This window comes from Argiope bruennichi, chromosome 10 (genome assembly GCF_947563725.1).
Source record: "Argiope bruennichi chromosome 10, qqArgBrue1.1, whole genome shotgun sequence".
Lineage (NCBI taxonomy): Eukaryota > Metazoa > Arthropoda > Arachnida > Araneae > Araneidae > Argiope > Argiope bruennichi.
Genome location: NC_079160.1, coordinates 22007348 through 22026380, shown reverse-complemented (window position 1 = coordinate 22026380; position 19033 = coordinate 22007348). Strand labels below are relative to the sequence as shown.

The 19033-nt window shown below is 30.1% G+C and overlaps 2 non-coding genes across 2 annotated transcripts; both read left to right on the top strand.

The window, feature by feature from the left end:
- The first annotated feature begins 527 nt into the window (after positions 1-527).
- On the top strand, positions 528-611 carry Trnal-uaa (transfer RNA leucine (anticodon UAA)). Its single transcript has one exon. It is a non-coding gene; the product is annotated as a tRNA-Leu (tRNA).
- A 689-nt stretch (positions 612-1300) lies between these two features.
- Trnal-uaa (transfer RNA leucine (anticodon UAA)) lies at positions 1301-1384 on the top strand. Its single transcript has one exon. It is a non-coding gene; the product is annotated as a tRNA-Leu (tRNA).
- Positions 1385-19033: the final 17649 nt, after the last annotated feature.

Below are 19033 nucleotides of genomic sequence, written 5' to 3'. Positions count from 1 at the left end.
TCGACGGAGATAGGGAGAAAAAATTAGTTCATGCTGCAATATTCGAGATATGTTCATTTATCGCAGGTACATATGGTTTGTCTTTTTACTCTATTCATTGATGAAAATTTATCGAATCGATAGCATGGCTGTTTAAGCCTCGTAAGAATGGCCGAGCGGTCTAAGGCTGAAGATTTAAGCTCTGGTTCTCGAAAGAGAGCGTGGGTTCGAACCCCACTCCTGACAACACCTTTTCTGAAATTTTTAAATATTTACAAAAACGAGAGGAAACTATTTCATACAGAGTTTTCTCATCTTATTTTTAAGAGTATTTAATTGATGAGAGTTTTATTCCCGTAAAGAATAATTATTCTTTTCATAAGACGTTCTACTGAGATAGGTAGTACAAGTCTTGAATAAATCAAGTACATTTTTATCTGCTGCAACATTCGAGATATTTTCATTTATCGCAGGTACATACGGTTTGTCTTTTTATTCTATTCGAAACTGAAATTTTATCGAATCGATAGCATTGCTGACAAAGAGTCGTTAGAATGGCCGAGGGGTCTAAGGTGCCAGTTTTAAGCTCTGGTTCTCGAAAGAGAGCGTGGGTTCGATCCCCACTTCTGACAAAAATTGTCTGAACTATTTAAATTTAAACAAGAACGAGAGTAATTTATTTCAGAGAGAGTTATCTTATCATATTTTTAAGAGTACTTAATTCATGAGGGTTTTATTCAAGTAAAGAATAATTATTCTTTTCATAATACGTTCTACGGAGATAGGGAGAACAAGTTTTGAATATATAAAAAAAAACTAGTTCCTGCTGCAATATTCGAGATATGTTCATTTATCGCAGGTACATATGGCTTGTCTTTTTACTCTATTCATAGATGAAAATCTTTCGAATCGATAGCATGGTTGTTAAAGCGTTGTTAGAATTGCCTAGCGGTCTAAGGCGCCAGATTTAAGCTCTGGTTCTCGAAAGCTAGTGTGGGTTACAATCCCACTTCTGAGAGCATTTTGCCAGGACTTTTTAAAGCTAGACAAGATCGAGAGGAAACTATTTCATAAAGAGTTAGCTCATCTTACTTTTTAGAGTATTTAATTGATGATTGTTTTATTCAAGTAAAGAATAATTATTCTTTTCATAATACGTTCTATGGACATAATGAGAACAAGTCTTGAATAAATCAAATAAATTAGTTCCTGCTGCAATATTTGAGATATGTTCATTTTATCGCAGGTACATATGGTTTATCTTTTCACTCTAATCATAGCTGAAAATTTATCGAATCGATAGCATTTCTTACAAAGCGTAGTCAGAATGGCCGAGTGGTTTAAGGCGCCAGATTTAAGCTTTGGTTCTCGAAAGAGAGCTTAGGTTCGAATCCCAGTTCTGACAAGTGGTTGTTTGAAGTTTTTTTTCGTTTATTTGTACGATACAAACTGTTGAGGATCAATAATATTTAGGGGGGATTCATTGTACGCAATTTCTGAGCAGTTTTGTTTGTAAAATAATTTTTTCCTGCGTTTATTCTTTGGAGAAAGGAGAGGTTAGAAGATTTTTCAAAATTTTTATAAATTGTATTTTAATGCTGTTTAATATCTTGAAAGGCTCTTTTCTCAAATTCTAAATCTTAATAAAATTTTCTTGCGAAAAATCTGATAAATTATAATCTAAAACATATTTTTTGTTTATGTTTAGTATAATAACTTCCGAGTACGTTCAGTATTTCGTGAATTATAAAATAAACTATCCGTTCTTTTGAAAATATTTTGCATTCATTTAATAATTCATAATGAAATAAATATTAAAAAGTACTTTTGTATCAGTCGAATCTCATTATTCAAATACTGATTAGAAGTACGTTTTTTTTCTTAGTTCAGTAACTAGATAATAAATTTCTTATCTATATATTAAGCCCTTCGAGCAAATCATCTGATATACTATATTAAGAATTATAATGATATATTAATATACTTCTATTATTATATTATATATTAATGTTACTTCTATATTATATTATTTACATCTAGCCCTCCTCCCTTCTAAAAAATGAAAGAAAATTATTTCGTCCAATTTTCGTCATAAACCTTGGTAAACACACTTTTGGCTTTTAACCCACATATCTTTGTTTCAAATGATAGTATGTATAAGAATACATTTTTTAAAGTGTTATAAGTAATTTATAATTGTATAATACTTTAAAAGATTTTATTTTGAATTTTGTCACATATTTTGAATGTCTATAATTTTGCTCCCTTTATGTTGAGGTAATCCTTGGTTATCTGGTGACTGTATCTTTACTTCCAGATTTAAGAGTTAAAGATTCGAGATTTATTTTCTACCAAAGCTCCTTTGTGCTGTTTTACTTCTGTTCAAGCATAAGGGCAAGGATTCGGTTGGAACATCCACCATGCAGCCCGATCTTGGCGCCCTCAAATTTCCATTTGTTTGGACCCATGAAGAGATTCCTCAACGAATTTGAAATTGACTCTAATGACAACTTCATATAGTTCTATGGCGTTCTGCCAGCTGGGATTTTTAAACTGATCCATCGCCGGGACGAATATCTCAATATGAATGGCATCATATCGAAAAGTAATAAATTGGCAATAATTTCATTACTATTTTATATTACTATTCATTATATATACTTTTTATTTTTATGCTCAAAATTATGTATGTTTTTAATTGATACCTCCTCATATTCTAGATTTCCGGATTAGTTGTATGATGTATTGCCATAAACAAAGAGAATAAATGAAAATGATATTTTTAGACCTAAATTACTTTTTACTGTATTTCGAACTATTTCAATTCAATACGATACTTAAGTGTTACAGTGATAATTAGGAACTAAAAACGACACAATGAATGCATTTTTTTTTGTTTACTTTTGAGAGAATTGTGAATCACAACCAATTCAGATCAAGTGAATTTTCAAATTTCTCAAGAAATAGAATACTTAATAACTAATGCTCTAATAAACAAATAGAGAAAAATTTCACAATTTCAAAAAGTATTGAAAAAACAGTTAATTTTCACGTATTTTTATAACTCCATGCGCTAACAGAAGAGGCTACTCAATTTTGTTATTTTTTTCCTCGCTTCATTTCTCGTCATTTAGTAGCTTTTCCTTGTAATAGCGATTTGAATTTTTTTAAATATTTTATTACTACAATGACACACTTTATTATTATAATTTAAATGGACAAAGTAACAGATTTCTCTTGTTTGAATTTCATCCAAAATTAGTGAATGATCTACATATTTGATGTAAAAGCCATATAATAATTTTCATCATTTTAATTCACAATGTTTTTAAGAAATCGTGTTTTCAAATAGACAGACAGACACATTGCCAAAAATGAATTTTTCGGGCTATAGAAGGATCTATAAAGTGCAGATTCATCAAAAAGGTAAAGTTCGGATTTTTTGACAATTACCATACTTTATCTTTCAATAACTTTTAAATAGAAAAAGTAAAGTGACAGTCAGATTCTTAAACCATCTTCGAAATCTTTTGGCGTCATTAAATGTCTCTTGACCAAATAATTCTGTTATAGCAACTCTGTTTCTTTTCTCAAGAAAGGTCAATGAATTAACAAAAGGATAGATTCTACACAATAAGAATGATAGGAAGGGAATTCCACATCCCTTTGCCATTCTTTCCAGCCATTTAAAACCAAATCCGCCATGATTTTGTTAAGTACCACCTTCCCAAGCTTAACTGTTCATAAAATAACATTCTTCCCTCTCCATACCTGCCTACGTTCCATCGGAACAAAAAGTCGGCGCCTATCCCAAAGACCGCCTACGTGTATTTAAACATCAATTTCTTCATTAAATATACATAGGCTTCTATCTAATCTCGGCTTAATGGAGGGTCGCATAATAATGACTTTCAGAATTCTGATCTGCTCCGAGCCAGTGTCTTAATTGATTTGTAAGACACATAATTACAGTCCGGTTGTAAGGAATTCCATCCGGGCTGCCCCTCCCAGAGATGTCAGGCAGAGGATTTATGTCTTTCTCGACGACGACCTTGAGCCTTAAGTGGTGCAGCCTTAATTCCAAAACGGCTCGATCGCAAATTGTATAATAACACGCAGCCAAGAAGAGGCCGGTCATCGTTATACCGATAGGGCCGATGGTTATCGAAGCCGATAAATTTACTTGTTTCGCTGCGATACAAATTGGCTCTTGTTTTTGTGTGCGCGTCTTATAATTTGATCGATTAATTTCGGAACTCAGCTTGCACCACTCGATGGCAGGGATGGATATCTATTTTTGCTGTTGTAGTTGCTGCTGCTGTTTCTTTTCTTTCTTTTTTTATTCCTTGCGAGGAATGAAATAAAGAGCGATAATAATAATTGATGGTTCACCCCCCTCCTCCAGGTAAACTGGTTGTTAGAGGGTTTGTGTTCGCCATGCGTAGTTTCACGGAATAATGTTGTTGAGACAATTGGGTGTATATGAAGTGCGATGTTTTGGTGGCTACTGGTAGCAGGTGTTAAAGTAATTCTCTTGAATGTCCCGGAGCTAAATGACATGAAGGAATTTGATCACATATTTCAGTATGATGTTTCGCTCAAAAATATTCTATTTCTGGTATTTGCAAGCTATGATTCGTGAGGCACATGCTGTTCTTTGGATACAAACTTGCTCTCGAAGAGGAAATTGGATCTAAAAGAATTTAGATGTAGATTTTATAGTAAGTTGAGATGTTAACCTGGAAATCAGCAAAACTGTGATTCAGATACTCTAATTTTGAATCAGTAAAACTATGATTTGCTAGCTATACGTGACTTTCTTGATACGTATAGGCAGCTTGGATAGAGAACTGAATCTGAAAGAATTTAATTTTAAATTTTACAATAAGTTGAGATGCTTTATAGCGTGACGATACTATTAATCTGGAGCAGGCAAACTATGCTTCATTGGCCATATACAGTGCCTGAGATATGTGGACGTGTTTTTGAAAGTAAACATTACTTAAAAACATTTTGTAGATTCTGCTTTGGCGAAGCTCCAGAAAAATGATCATCGAATAATATCGATATTTTAAATTTTGCAGCCAAAATGATGTGTGGTGTACAGATACATGAGGACTGAGATCGTCAAACTGATTTGTTAGCTACATGCGGCACTTTAGGTTCGTACATGTGGTTAACATGATTTTTACTTTACTTAACCCATTAAAGAAAATAGCTCTAAAATGCATATTCAGTTTTCTTTATATGAATTAGTTAAACTTAAAATAGACAACAAAAGCAAACAAGAAAGTCTTGAGGAGATTAATTTCACCATTTCTTTTGATAGCTTTTTCTGTTGAAGATATCTAGAGTGTACTTCAACATTTTTATATCGGGGTTTCTTAACTTTTGCATCTCAGATACCGGCTAATCCTACAACATTTTCCAAAATGACCTACGAACCATGATTCATTCATACTTAAAATTAGCTCAAACATTATGCACTTCCTCTGCATGCATTTCTCTCCTAAAAGGTTAGGCATTATATATTGCAGTTTCCATTATAAATTTCTCCGAAATTAGCGATATAGTTATCATTATTAACCATTACTTCAACAAAAAAAAGAATTCATAGCGATGCCTTATGAAAAAAAATCCAGATTAAAAACTATAACTATAAAGATAAAAAAATAATAAACTGTAAAAATCGTCTATGTTCTAAGCCTTTTTGCTTTAGTTTCGTTTGTAAAGTTAATAAATCTTCAAGCAATTTAGTACAGTATACATAAAGTTGTATGTGCGGCTGTGAGTTATTAAATTTTTAAAACTTGAAATGATACATACGTTATTTTTAAATTCTTGTGTTGGGTAAATTTTTAAAAAAATTATATAATTTCTTTTATGATTTCACGGAATAAAATTCTATATTTTAAGCATTTTTAATATGTCACGGAAGATAATTTCAATGCTGTTTCACATCACACAAAGGATTAGAATTGATGCGTTTATAACTTTTTTTTTTATGATGGAATTCTAAATTATTTGTAAGAAATATAGAAGAAATATCGATATCTTCTCAATACACACGGAATGAATAAAAGTGATAAGTTTAATTTTTTTTAAATATCTTTAAAAATATTTGATAATTATTTCTTTAGTTTTGAAGTCTCGAGGAATTATTATGGAGAAAATTTTTGACTGTTGAAGATTGTCAAAATTTTTTCTACTAAATATGGTTAAATAATCTCAGTTTCAATGTTTTTATTAAAATTTTGTCAATAATTGGAAAAAAGTCAATGATTTTATTGAAATTTGGTCAATAAGTGTCAAAAATTTTGTCAATTGAATTGTCTTATGCTTGTTATTAATTTTGTTTCCTTTCATCTTATGATTTATTTTCGTATTCTGGATTTGCCAAAAAACTTTCTGACGGAAATAGAGAGTCCAAATATTTTTTGTCTAAAATAAGATGATCACGAAAGTGAAAAATTTATTAAACATTTTTCCCGCGATTGCTTTATTAGTGGCAGGTGGAAAAAAATCCTCTCAAAAACAAAAACATATTTTTAGCAAAAAGTATTTCTTGCCTTTGGTATGGTTCTGCCATCTAGTGGTTAAAAAAAGTTTAATTTTCGATTGACCCCCCCCCCCTGAAATCGTTAATTGCATGTAGCTAAGTTTCCTTTTTATGTTAAAAAAAATAAAATATTTGATTAGTACACAACAAGTAAAAATGAAAAATAAATGTTTCAATGAAAGCTGTATAAGTGAAATAAGAAATTAGAAAATCAAACAGTATGGTATTGCCATCTATTAAGAAACCTTTCACTAAAGCAACATGAAATAAGCTATAGCTCGTGCTGCCATCTATCAACGAACATTGAATACTTTATCAAACTTCAACAAATAATGAATTTCCATTGTCTATATATAAAAATTTGACCATAAAAACATATTTATTTTGAAAATTTTGTTAATTGTTCCTTGCAAACATTCACATTGAATTAACATTTTATCACCGCTAATTGATCAAATTTTGATAAAATGAAAGAGATTAATTTGGCTGGTGGAACACTAATGTGTTATTTTCCATCTCAATCTGTAAGCCAAAGGAAATATGTTCAACTTTTTTTAAAAATTCGCAGGGTTAGGCGCGCCATATTATCGAACCAGGAAAGTGGGCAATTGCCTAAGAGTCCCTGAATTTCGGATATCGCTAAAGTCTTGCAATTTTCTTTTTGAATATTTTCTGGGTTTTCTAATCATGACTTTTAGTTGCTTTAAAAGGATTATGTATCTGAACATATTAATTTTAAAATCAAATTTCATTTACATTTCAAAAAATTGTTCTTATGATTTTCTTGCATGTTTTGAAAGTTGAATGCAAATTAGTGAGATATTTCCTTTTTCATTTGATTGAATGGCTCACAAATTATCAGCCCTTTAAACGTTATATTTGAGTATTTAGAAAACATTTAAAATTTTGCCATTGTTTAATAAAATTACTTTTAGATTTCGGCGAAATTGACTTTTAGATTTAATCTTTTTTATGTACTCAATAATGAAGCAAATTTTCCCAGTAGTCATATCAAATCATATGCTTTATTTCAGTTTGTTATAGATTTTACTTGAAAATAGAATAACTGAAACTTACGTTATCTAAAGACCTTTACAGAACTAAGTGCATTGAGAGTTAACCCAAGTTTCAAACTAGTTATAAAAAAATGTATTCTACAAACACTGTTGTACTTAGATATATGTTTATGATTATGTATTGTAAATAAAGTTATAGGCTTATAATAAGAGTGATTGCCTTACTAAATTTCAATGAGTCCCATTTTGTATTTCGAAGGATGTGCAAATGGTCTTCTTCCAGTGTTCGTCCAACATTTGATCCAGAATACTACGCATACTATCTGTTATTCTCATTTTCACGGTTTCAGTATTACGAAATGGTTCGGAAAGAAATAATTTCCTTTATATAATCGCAAAAGAATAAATCAAGAGTAGAAATATCAGGAGTAGGTGGACCCAATACTGAAATCAAATTATCACTAGAAAATAAAACACCTATTTTACTTTCTCGTATACGTAGAACAGAGAAAGTATCGTTATCGTCAAAAATTCGAATTCGAGATTTTGATGAAAATTCGCGTTTTTGACCTCCTTGAGTTCGAGAAACATAATTTTAGAAAATGTCAGTACGTCTATCTGTCTATGACAAAGATAACTTAAAAACGCTTTGAGTTACATTGATGAAATTTGGTATACTGGCTTTATATCAAATTTGTAAATTGCTATCTAATTATGAGGAAAATTCCTTCAGGGGGAGTCCGTCTGTTTGTCTGTTCGAATATTATAAATTAACATAATAACTGCATACCGAAGAAAGCTAGATGGATAATATTCGATATACATATTTGGCATCTATAATGTAGACAGCTATTATTTATATCGTTGAGTTTTTCAGTTATCATGTTTATATATTTATGAAAATACACACCGACAGATAGTCAACCCCTCTTTAAAATCGGCTCAAAATTTGATACAGTAAAAATCCTAAATTCATGGTAAATTTTAATATTTCGTAACTATTGTACACCAGTGCCATGCAAGGTGTTTTCTGAGATAACACCTTTGGACAGTAGTAAAGAACTGTGAAAAAACTTTAGGGTGACTATTCTCATAGGTTTCAGTAGATGTTTTGCTTTCTGATTACACATAGAATACTTATTTGAAAGGAAATGTAGAACAGCATAATATGATGAAATACAAGAGGACTGTGGATGTATTAAAGACTTTCAAATTATGGGATAGATGGAACCAGAAGAAAATTAAAGGAAAATTTTTAATTTATTTTCAAAATTGTTCCTTGTAATTGAAAAGAAAACTCCATCAGAACAGCTTGATAAATGAAATAGGCAATGGTTCTGCATATGTTAAACACATTTCAAAAGTAGAACGGAAAGGGAAACATTTTATTTTCTATACATCTCACCATCTTCCAATCGAAATTGCTTATTTCAGAAATTTCCCTTCATTTTACAAAAAGCTTCATATGATAAAATGGCTATACTACATTTTAATTTTATTAACCTCTAATTTTAGAGAAAGACTGGTGCGACTTTTGGGACAGACCTCAAAATTTGGAGCAATGATCACACCTGCACTGGCATTCTCTTCCCGAACTTCTGCACCCAACCAAGGGTGGACTAGCACGGTTTCGGCGTATGTTAGCTCCTCGTCAAGCGCAGAACCTGATTTCGAACTTTGCACCTTCCTTTCCAAAACTGAGGCATAATACTGCCAGGTCACTGTGGCTCAGTGATGAAATGGGAAATAGGGATATGCATATTAAAACGTAATGGTTTAGTCTACTTGGATCGGTAGATTAAAAAAAAGATTACAAAAAAAAAAAAAAGAATAAAAACTGGAACATTTTTTCGTATATTATACCGCGACGTATATCATATTGAACTCCACTTTACAAAAATTTCATTCACCTAAAGAAAAGATACAAATATCGGGATATGATGAAATAAGACATGAATATGAGTAAATTAAGCAAGTTACAACTTATTTCCACAAAAAAAAAAAAAAAAAAAAAAATGGACTGAAAGCAAAAGACATTTTTCTTTATACTCCGCCATTATGTCACCGAAATTCATCGTTTTACACATTTCTTTCTAAAAGAAAGAAAACATGAACGCACTTTGATATAACGAAATGAGGATAGACTCTGGATATATTTACATAAACTTCAGCTTATTTGGACAGACTGATTGCAAAAAAGCAAAAAGAAAAGACTTATTTCTTCTATATATTGCAATGTAATGATGAAATAAGGAATTGCCAAAAACATAAATATCATTTCAGTTTAGAGAAAACTTGTAACAACTTGCTATGATGTACTGGGAAATGGATATACAGGGTGTCCAAAAGGGATTGAAACACGGTTTCAATCTCTTCAGCCATTCCATTTATCTCTTTACTCATTAGAGATAAATGGACGATGCAAATTGCAAAATATTTCAAAATAAGGTACAAAACAAGATCAAATTAATAAAAAAAATTCCTATTAATTTTCAAAATTTAAACTTTTTTTATGCGACCTTTCTAAAACAATTCGGTCAATAAGAAAGTTTTTCCTTTCCATCCAAAAAGATCATTAGCAGAAACTGCATAACTGTATCTTTAAAACCAAATGAGTTATGAAATAGAAAAAAAAAATGACTTACGCCATTATTTGGATAAATTAAAACACCATCTCTTCGGTAAAAATAGGGAACATAAATAAATTGATAATGGGAAATTTTCGATAAAAATACGACAGCATATAAGTAAAAAAAAAAAAAAAACTCAAATGCCCTTAAATAAAGCTTTAACTTATATTATTTCACTTACTTTTCGAATGTTAGTCCGGGGCTTGAGAGAAAAATATAAAATAATGTCAGTTTCTTCGTCTTCAGTGTACAGTCGATGTCTCACAAGGCTAAGTCTCGGATAAAATGTACCGGCAGTTTTCAATCGTCTCAGCATCCGATAAATAAATGTGCGAGAAATTTGAGGCAAATTCGACAATCCAAATTCCTTAGAAGTTTCTGCATTATTTTCATTGCACATAGAATAAATCACTGCTAATTAAAATACTTCATCATTTGTAAAAAGTACCATAATACACAACTAGTTTTGATACGTTCTTAATTCGAAAATGTAAAACTAAGTATTTCTGAAGGATTTCTAATCTTTATTTTGACATGCGCAAGAAAAATTTGGTTAAGTTGTACTGAAAAGAAATAATTCTGAGAATAAATAAGTAAATTGAAAAAAAAATCATCTGCCTTTCACTATGCAGTTTTTTTTTTAAAAAATATTTTAACATAAATATTTGAAACGGCTAAATTTCCATTAAATGAAATCTATATCTATATCTATATCTATACTTATAATAAAGCTCAATGTGTGTGTGTGTGTGTGTGTGTTGGCGCTCTACAGGCCAGGTCATTTGACATACAGCTATCAAATTTGGTACATGTATACCTTAGAGGTCGGGAATGTGCACCTGGGGTCCCTTTTTTTGAAATTTTAATTAGAATTTTAATTATTAATTAAAAACTAACTTTCCCGCCAAAAAAATCTTTCATTTTCCCCACCGCCAACTTTTCCGCCAAAAAAATCTTCCATTTTCGCCATCGCCAAATGAGTAAGGCTTCCGGGTTTTTTTTCTCCCAACAGTAATGAGGCTAGGGTTAGTATTTTTCGGCGGATTATTTCAAACGATTCTGTTTATTTTCTTAATGTTTGATGCATTTAAAATTAAACATTGTTAATTAATCGATCCTGCAGATTCATTCTGAAGAACTTTTGAATAAAAATACAACAGAATAAAGGAAATTAAAAATTTCTAATCCGCATAGCGTTACCCCAACTGGCGTAGAAAAAAAATCACGTATTTGCGTTACGTAACTGGCGTTGAAAATTCACGCATGCGCTTTGTGTTCTGAATTTCGCATTGTGTTGACGAATTATTATCAACCGATGCGGACTGGATTTAAATTTTTTTTAGGTTCGTTGCATGTTTTTGTAATTAAAATGTATTTATGTTAGTTATATATTTTTTGTATATGCTTATAGTTTTAAGTGCATCGTTTTTTAAGTAGTTTTTTTAAAACCTGTTTTAAACCGTCTATTTTAAACTATTCGTTTCATTTTCTTAGTGTTTGATGCATTTAAAAGTAAACATTGTTAATGAATCGATCTGCTCATGATGAATCTAAGAAAATTTTGTTGACAAATTCCTGTGATAATACGTAAATTGAAAAGGATATTCTTTAGTGCCCATAAAGTTTAAACGCTGAGTGACTCTATTTTCATTAATCAGATTATAAAAAAATTCTTTGTTTCAGTAAAAAATATTATTATATTAATTGCGGATTAATTCTTTCCACTTTAATTTAAAACATAAATTCTACGGGTGTTAACAGAAAATTAGAGAGATACATATGACGTTATGACTGAAGGCCTTTATAATATTATTAGTGAATTATATGACTATCAAAATTTGAAGTTTTAAAATATTTTGATGAAGCTATTAAAGTAGGAATTGCATAAAATATTTAAATATAAAAATTTTAACGAGCATTAAGATTGGCGAACCGGTTGGTCGACAAATTCTTGAGATATTACATAAATTAAGAAAGATATTTTTTAGTTCCCATAAGGTTTAAATGCTCAGTGACTCTGTTTTCGTTAATCATGTTATTAAAAAAATTAACATTTATTGACGAACATGAACACACTGATATTCACCGTTACTCTGATTAGATGTTATAAAATCTGAATAGATAAAGATAAACGTGTAAACAGCTGTGCGCCGGTTTCTATGGCAACACAGCTGGAAAGGGAAAAGAAGTTTCCGAAGAAAATTCACGCATGCGCATTGTTCTGATTGTTGTCATGACAACCACTTTCAACAGACGATTTAAATTATTTTTAGGTGAGTTACATGCTTTTGTAAGTAAATTGTATTTATGTTAGTTATATATTTTTTGTATATGCTTATAGTTTTAAGTACATCGTTTTTAAGTAGTTTTTTTTAAACCTGTTTTCAATGATTTAAATTATTTTTAGGTTAGTTGCATGCTTTTGTAATTAAATTGTATTTATGTTAGTTATATATTTTTTTGTATATGCTTATAGTTTTAATTACATCGTTTTTAAGTAGTTTTTTTAAACCTGTTTTAGACCGATTATTTTAAACGATTCATTTTATTTTCTTAGTGTTTGATGCATTTAAAAGTAAACATTGTTCATTAATCGATATGTTCATGATGAATCTGCGAAAATTTTGTTGACAAATTCTTGAGATAATACATAAATTAAGAAAGATATTCTTTAGTGCCCATAAAGTTTAAACGCTCAGTGACTCTATTATCAGTAATCATATTATTAAAAAAAATGCTTTGTTTCAGTAAAAAATATTATTATATTAATTGCAGATTAATCATTTACACTTTAATTTAAAGCATAAATTCTACAAGGGGTAACAGAAAATGAGAGAGATACATATCACGTTATGACTGAAGGCCTTTATAATATTATGAGTGAATTATATGACTATCAAAATTTGAAGTTTTAAAATATTTTGCTGAAGAATCTATTAAAGTTGGAATTGCATAAAATATTTAATTATTAAAATTTTAACGAACATTAAGATTGGCGAACCGGCTGGTCGCCAAAGGCGGCTAGTAAATAAATAAATAAATAAAATAAATCGTCTGTGAATAAATTTCTTAGAATGTCATTTTGAAAAATTATAAATTTGACAATAAATTACTTGCGATATTTATTTTGTATTTTAATTTTTACAAATAAAAATAGCAGTCTGAATTTAAAAAATACTTTTAAAAATTCGTGACGCTGTCACGAATCTGACCTAAATAGCGAAACGAATTTTAATGTAAATATTATCTTCCATTTTATCTTTTTATTATATATCAAAAATTTTATATCTATTTTGATATGTGGTCACTATGCAGCGCTTTCAAATTTCAATTAAATATAACTCACTACGTTTTAAAGGTACGAGTATGCGGTTTTTATAATTATGTTGTTGCATAGAAAATTAAAATATTCTAATTGACCGAATTTGTCTAGAGGGACCTCATAAAAATTTAAAAAGTATGATTTTTTTTTTTTTTTGAAATTAATGGTATAATCTTTTATTAACTTGGCCTTATTTTGTACCTTATTTTGAATTACTTTGCAATTTACATTGCCTACTCATCACTAATAGGTAAAGATTTAAACCGCGTATGAATCTTTTTGGGACACCCTGCATATTCATTAAATAAGCTTCAACTTATATCAATATGGGTTATTAAAGGCATATATATATTTCATAAATTTAATTCCATCAGCAGAAGTCGACGAAATGAAGCATTGATCGATCCCATCCCTTCCAAGAATTTTTTGCTCGGAGACCAACGATTGAAGAACTCCAGAGAAGAGGTAGTTCCTTATCTTGTCACTTAGAGAATTTTTTTATGTAAAAACTTCCTTTTCAACAGAACTAGTATATTCGATTTCATGAAATCACAAAATGTGTTACGCATTTTTGCTTTAGCGACGTCAATTAGTAGATAAATAACCTTTGTTCCACTGCTTAGTTTATGCATTAATCTCATCATCCAATTGATGATTAAAAAACGATAAAAATTTTGCATTTACTATTTTTAACGTTAATTGTGCCAGTTCGTAATTATGTAAGTTTTGCAATCAGATAAAGATATTGTAGTGACCTTGTGTTAAGATATGGTATTTCGACGGATTTTTTTTCACAAAGAAATGTTTTTTATCTTTAAATATTAATTTGCATTTAAATTCGAAAAAAAAAATTCACGTCAAAAAATTCAGTCCATAAATTTTAATTAAATCTTTTAAGAAATTATCCTGTTCAAAATATCTGGATGCGTATTCAAAATGTTTCATTTACATTCCATCAATTCAATAAATTCTTTCTTTCTTTTTTTTTTTTTTTTTTTTTTTTTTTTTGCAGAATGAAATGAGATTTTTCAATGTTTTTCTTCTTTTTTTTGCTGCTTTGTAGCTCCATTAGAGTTGTTTGAAAATGCATTATTTTTAGTCAGATGATTATAGCAACAATCCAAGCCTGCACTCCCATTCCTAGCTGCATAATATAAGTTGCACTCCCATATAAATTATATATTTATAATCCCAAAACATGGTATTAAATATGCCATTTACGAGGAATCCGACCGTGTAGAAACTTATCAAAATTGGCGTTCGTTTGTTTCTTATGGCACTTGCCACTGACAAGCCCACTGTTACGAAGACAGCGATTTAAGCCTGAGGGGGACGTCTCTTATTTTTTATAGCAGCGCCAACTAGGGCCAAGAGTACGACTTTGCCACTCACGCATCACTCATTCGCTTGCACAACCCCTTTTTACAGGAGGGCACATTCACACATCTCACAGATAGAACAATAGAAGAACAACCATGCCCAAACCGGGACTCGAACCCGGGACGCCCAGATCACGGGGAAGACGCGCTACCCCTATGCCAGGACGCCGGCAAAATTGGCGTAGTATGCTACAAAAGGCTGGATATCCAATCAACCCCGAATCTATTGATTCTACTATGTTTAGTATAAGGGTTGTGGATCTGTTATGGAAAAAAGTACTGAAACACGGCGGATGCAGTTAATGTCAGTGTTTCAAGGTGCATGGGATTTTGTGAATGTTAAACGAATGGAACTACGCATTGTACTTAAACGGAATATGTGCGCCGAGGAAATTGAAAAAGACGGTGGTGGAGGATTAGGAAAGCCGAAACTACTTGAAACAGACGAATACGCGACATGAAGTATTCATGAAATGATGGACTGAATGGTAGATAAAAAAAAAACTGAAATGTCACTGTATGCCATCTTAAATAACTATCGTTAGGCTTCGAATTCAAGATCATATTTTTTATTTGATGTAAGTTTCAACAAAGAAATTGTAGCTAAACAATTTCTTTTTTATTTAATTTTATTGAATACAGTCGATGTTCAAAATACATTATTGTTGTTAGAAAAATAAAATATATTTTCTTAATTTTTAATAAACTTAATTAAAAATTTTTTTTGTTTGTTGTCTCAGCGAGGGTACCTCAAATAGGGGAGTGAATAGTTTCTCGCCAGTCTGGTGGATATGATAACAGTATTGGCTTGGCTACCTCTTACCGATGACGGGATGTACTTTCTATTGAAGGATTTACATTGCAGCTGATGGTGACCCTTAAAACTTAACCACGATTTCCGGTAATGCTATCGCAGCATCCAGATCATTCATTTTTCCCGTATTCCTTCCGGTGGGGAGGGAATAGCTAGCATGGGTGGTTTATACTTGTTTATTAAAATTTAAAACAGGGAGAGTTGAATAAAATCATTATATTGTGAGGTTAAAAGAAACTCCCCTAAAAAGATATTAGTTAGGTTTTTTTTTTTGTACATTTATATTACAATTTTTTTAAATAAATTTTTAGTATTTATTATTTTTCATTTTTTGTTTATATGCAAATTTTAGATTCGTGAAAAATTTCCCAGCAACGGAATTTTTTTAAAACCCTGCTTTTAACATATTCGGAACTGTATTTGCAACAACAAATCTTTTTTTTTTTTTTTTTTTTTTTTTTCCAAATAGCGATAGGAAACGAATGCACTTTATTACTGTGAGTACGAACAGCTGAAAACGTTACTGAATTGAAAATAATGCTTCGAGAAATTTTCTTCCTATATGAAACGAAGCATACCGTTTCTTACTGCGTCCCTCCTTAAGACTGGAAGCTCTAAAAGGATTTAAATTACATTATTGATGGATTCAAACATTATATAACATCATGTGTAAAATTAAGAACATTTTTTTTACTATATTTGAACATCAAAAATATAAGAATGCTGCAGTACCACAGTGACTTTGAACAAACCTTTCCAAGATATCATTATTGATAAATATGATAAGAGGGACGAAAGGTCTTTTAAATAAAAATAAAAAAAAAAAAACGTTTCAACATAGATTTTTTTTTAATATGATTGTTTTTGAAATTTAGATTCACACCTTCTTTCACAATGAAAAAAATTTCTACCAATAGAAAAAGTGCATGTATGTATTTATCTGTTGTTGCTGTGAAAGTCAATTAAATTCAGTCAATTAAAAAAATTTTCACAATATATTTTGAAAGTTAGAAATGTGCTCCTCTTCAGAGCATTTTTTAAACATTAAAATTAAAATTTGGATTAAAATTTAGTAAGATTTCAACGCTTCTCCACGATAGCTTTCAAAAATAATGTTATCACCCCATAAATATCATTAATATATTGTTACCCCATTTTAAAACTGGAAATTTAATATTTTAGCTGGCCAGTTTATTAATTCTTCAGAATTTTGGCTTCAATTTTTGTGTAATCTTTAACATTATTTTTCATTGTTGTACTGAAATGTAAATTTTTTTTAAACTAATTACTCGAAAATTTCTCTCTAATTTAAAATAAGAATGATCAATATATCTTCCTTAATTGGTTTAAAAGTAATCGTTTCCCAGATGAGTTTCAAAGTTTTTTTTTTTTTTTTTTTGATTTAGCCAGTGAAAAAATAAAATTTCTTCAGAAGATTTATTTTTCTCTGAAATAGTAAGATGCAAATCTGTAAAAATTTATATATATAAAACGTCTATGTGACCTAATATCTGAACATTTTAATTTTGAAAACAAATAATTTAATTTTTAATAATTTATAAAAAATTGATGATAACAATTAAATATCATGCAATTCAGAATAATCCTATTATGCAATCTAAAATAATTTTAGTTCAATTTTTAGTTATTAACGTATTTTTAATTTTTCATTGCTAGCAGAAACATACATCTGTATGGCATGTGAGCGGAGCAGTTGGAGTCACGTAGTGATTCCAAAAGGATTAGGGCATGATTCTTAAAGGTTGAAAATGGGACGATATGGTGAGTGGAGCAAGTTCACACATTTAAATTCAGCACGACGACATTTAAGATCTTGGCAGATGAGCGAATCTTCCTGACAACTATCTAATGAAATGATGGGCCAGCTATTTCAAGCAGCATGACTGCTTTTTCTACCAGACATCCATATGACTTTTGATTTCACACAGGACGGCTTGTGCATAGTATTCTTAACTTTTTCAATGAAAAAATACGTTCAAAGTTATTTAATTTTGCTCATATTATTTAAAACCACAAACATTCTGCTTGCAATCCTTCCAAAGTTTGCAATATTCAGGGAAAATTCCCAAAAATGTCTCTTTTTAGTTCACTTCTTAGAAATGGAACTTCCAAATTTTTCCATATTGAGCATGTCAATATATCAAATATTTCCATTGAGCCATTCATTCCGCTTTATCATTTGTGAAAGGAAAAAAGTATTTCTAGAATTCTACGCTTCATTTTTAAAACAGTATAGGAATTTGAAACGTTTTAATTAATTTATTTTTTTCTCACTGAACTGTTTTTTCGAGCTTGAAATTTTAACATAAAAAAAATAAGGATAGTTATTGATAGATAAAAATTAATTAAAATATTGTATTATTAGGTTTTCCGTAAATCGAAAGTAATATGTGCAATTTATTTTAATTTTAGAGCAGTTAATGATTTTTAATTTAATGAGCAGTTTTAGAGTTTCAGAAGTAGTTAAGAAAATCTTTATAAATGAGAATGCATAATGCAAGAAAAATACAATATAAAAATTGAAATCTGCTATCTCAAATTTCAAGTTATCACGTGAGAACATTATTTTTTTAAGTCACTATTTTAAGTCATCTCAAAATCATTCAAGTTGTAAAATTTTTTTCCCGGTACCAGATTTTTTTTCGTGAAAAACCTGTTTAAACTGATTTTAAACAATCACGAGACTATCAAATTATGCATGTGTCCAAATTTAGAAAACGATGGTTTTACCCCCCCCCCATGCCAAAATCGTTCGAACTCCAAAATGTTTTTTTTTTTTTTTTTTTTGCGAAAATCTGGTTTAAACTGGTTTGGAATGATAACGTGACTAATGAATTGCACATTCATCAACTTATAGATAATTGATGTTTTCTATTTTTTTCATCTTAAAATCTTTTGGATTCCGAAACTATTTTTGTCAGCTATAAAAATTGAAGATTAAAATATAATAACCTCGCTGTTCCGCGTTCATTCCCATTTTATTCTCTGTGCTTCTTCGAGCTATAACTTCTTACGACCTTACTTTTTATTGATCTGACTGGAAAATAGGGTACATAGCAGAATTCAAGCAAGGTTATTATTTATTTTTTTTGATGATAAGTTGCCAAATGTGACAACTTTCAATATCATTTTCAAATAAATCTTAAAGCGAAAAATTGATGCTTCGAAAGCGATAAATCCCCCAAGTTTCTGCCCTTGCATTTTGTAGCTTCAAAAATCTTAAACCAAAGTAGCATTAAGTTCTTTCATGATAATAACTGAATTTGAACTATGCCGAAAGTATTATTTCAAAATTTACCTTGTTAGCACTAGA